The sequence below is a fragment of the Salvia splendens genome, unplaced genomic scaffold (assembly GCF_004379255.2).
Source record: "Salvia splendens isolate huo1 unplaced genomic scaffold, SspV2 ctg1032, whole genome shotgun sequence".
Lineage (NCBI taxonomy): Eukaryota > Viridiplantae > Streptophyta > Magnoliopsida > Lamiales > Lamiaceae > Salvia > Salvia splendens.
This window is the reverse complement of record NW_024598573.1, coordinates 1-2,958: the sequence shown is the minus strand read 5'-3', so window position 1 is coordinate 2,958 and position 2,958 is coordinate 1. Positions and strand designations below refer to the sequence as shown.

Here is a 2,958-nt window from a genome sequence, read left to right as displayed (position 1 = left end):
TAATTATTAAAGATTGTGATAATTTCAAATTTTAAAATTTAAGATAATCTTCATCTTTATGCGTAGAAATATTCGCGAATCAGAAAATTCGTGATGCGCAATACACGGCGCCCCGGGGGCAAAATCGTCCCAACAGATATCAGCGGCACAAGTAAGCGGAGGGTATATCCGTAGTTTCATGAAAACACGCGTCGCACGCACATTCTACTATCTCCCTATTTAATGAGCTTCCCAACCTATTCCTTCTCCCACAAATATCGCTCCTCCACATACCGAATTCTAGAGATCTCTTATATTCTTCCCAGAAGATTTTTCAATTCAGTCGGTCGAGACTCTCATTCTAGGGTTTGTTTTCGATCTTCTCCAAGAATATATTTATTTTTAATACGTGAGTCAATTTGCTCGTTGTTTCGATTTGTTTTAATGCATGAAACTGTTTGCTGATGAGATTTTGTTTATATTTCCTTGAAATTTCAGTTTTGTTTGCCGAAGCTTGGGGATAAGGAGCCTCCTGGGTCGTTTGTTTAATTATAATCATCATCTATTTGTAAGTTTCAGATCTCCGTTGTTCTAGTCGTTTTTTTTAATTTATTTTTGTAGATTCATTGTTGCATATGATATATCGATAAATTTTAAATGTTAAATTGGTTTTTGATTTGGATATATTATAGATTTGAGTTTTATGTGGTAATACGCGATTCGTGAAGCTTGTTTACGAATTCGCCTATGATTATTTTGATCCGTTTTATTCTACGTTGTATTTTTCTGTGTTTTGTCATGTTTTTATCTTTTCCTTATATGCGTTTCTCTTTTTCCTATAAGCTCCTCAATTCAGTTTCTGGATCAGACAAATATCAATTGCTGGTGCACATATGAATTAGTCATGTATACATGTTATATCACGGAAATTTTGGGTGTAAATTTGAGCGTAGAAATTGAGTATTTTCATATACTATTGATAAGGTAATTATGTTATGTGTTTCCTGAGGGGTTCTGTCGCTATGTTTAGAACGCATTTGATAATAATAATTTGTAATACACTTTTCAAAATCTTTGTGTCGTCATAGTAGTGCTTTTTCCCGTTCTGCTGTGCTGTATGTTACTTTACTGTTTGTTATAGCTTCTAAATTTTAGTATTTGATTCATTTTGCAGGAAAAATTGAATGATCTGATGGAGTCAAAGGGTGGGAAGAAGAATACTAGCAGTAGTAAATCCCTATTCTACGAAGCTCCCCTCGGTTACAGCATTGAAGACGTTCGACCAAACGGTGGAATCAAGAAATTCAGATCTGCTGCATACTCAAACGTGAGCACCAATTTCAACTGTTTAATCGTTTTTACTTTGCTTATTACTGTATGTTGTTTACTAACTTAATCCTTTTCTTCTCCCTCTTATGCAGTGCGCTCGCAAGCCATCCTGAGATTCGCCAAGCTTACGATAACCACCCTGCGTTGCTAGCAGGAATATAGCTTAGATTTTGTCTTTCCATTCTTTCTTTCCTCATCCTTGTTATTCTCTCTGCAAAGAATCCCGCCAGTTGATTAATCCAAAATGGACATGCCAGTCTCTGCAATTGGGTTTGAGGGTTATGAGAAGAGGCTTGAGATCTCTTTCGTTGAGCCCGGAGTATTTGCTGACCCCGATGGCTATGGCCTCCGCGCGCTTACAAAGCACAGTTGGATGAAATCTTAGATCCAGCACAATGCACCATTGTTGCATCTCTGAAGAACGATGATGTCGACTCCTATGTCCTCTCTGAGTCGAGCCTCTTGTTTACTCATACAAGATAATTCTGAAAACGTGTGGCACTACAAAACTACTGCTGTCCTATCCCACCGATTCTGAGGTGGCTGATGGACTTGGACTGACTGTGAGCTCTGTTAGATACTCCCGTGGAAGCTTCATATTCCCGGGTGCTCAGCCATTCCCCCATCGCAGCTTCAATGAGGAAGTGCTGTTCTTGACAACCATTTCTCCAAACTTGGACTTATGAGCGAAGCCTATGTGATGGGAGATGCCGATGAGCACGAGAAGTGGCATGTCTACTCTGCCTACTTGGAGCCGTCAAGTGATGTGGAACCTGTTTACACCCTGAGATGTGCATGACCAATCTGGACCAGAAGAAGGCCTCTGTGTTTTTCAAGAACCAATCCAGCTCTGCTGCTATCATGACTGATGCATCTGGCATCAGGAACATCCTCCCTGAATCAGAGATATGCGACTTTGATTTCGACCCGTGGGTACTCCATGAACTCGATCGAGGGAGGCGCGGTTTCTACTATCCATGTCACCCCAGAAGATGGCTTCAGCTATGCAAGTTTCGAAACAGGCGGGGTGATTTGAGAAGGTGGACTTGACTCAGCTCGTGGAGAGGGTGTTGGCATGCTTCAACCCGGCCAAATTCTCTGTGGCTGTGCGAGCTTCTGTTGCTGGGAAAGAGCTTGATCTGCGTTTATTTTTAAACTGGATATTGACAAAGTATGGGTTGTGCCGGGAGGAGATGCGAGGTGCTCGGAGATGGTGGATCTGTTATCTACTGCAACTTCACGAGCGCTGCGGTGTGGATCTCCGGTCGACTCTGCACCAATGCTGGAGTGAGAGCGAGGATGAGGAAATCGAAAAGAAAAAAATTTTTTTGAGTCTCCGTTTCTATGATACTACTATTCTACTAGTGTTCTTGCTCAGTTTCTGAGATATGTTGAACTTGTTTTGAAAAACATTTGATTTAGTCGTTTGTGTTTTGGTTTTTTACTTTTCCAGTGCTGTAATAAAAGAGGGGATTTTACTGTACCCTCTCTTTGATATATATAGGTATTGTATTTGCTTTTTATCTTATTTGCCTTTCATATTTTCCTTCATTTCTATATCTGCTTAAATTAGAACATGTATCGTCTGTTGCGCTAGATTATAACCTCAGTTGAGAGGTTAATCATACACTTCTTCAAATTTGTACTACC

At 40.1% G+C, this 2,958-nt stretch overlaps 1 long non-coding RNA gene and 1 pseudogene across 1 annotated transcript; both read left to right on the top strand.

The window, feature by feature from the left end:
• The first annotated feature begins 311 nt into the window (after positions 1-311).
• LOC121788405 lies at positions 312-1,178 on the top strand. The gene is made up of 3 exons (XR_006047732.1): positions 312-388; positions 478-547; positions 1,154-1,178. It is a non-coding gene; the product is annotated as an uncharacterized LOC121788405 (long non-coding RNA).
• A 311-nt stretch (positions 1,179-1,489) lies between these two features.
• LOC121788404 lies at positions 1,490-2,729 on the top strand (annotated as a pseudogene).
• Positions 2,730-2,958: the final 229 nt, after the last annotated feature.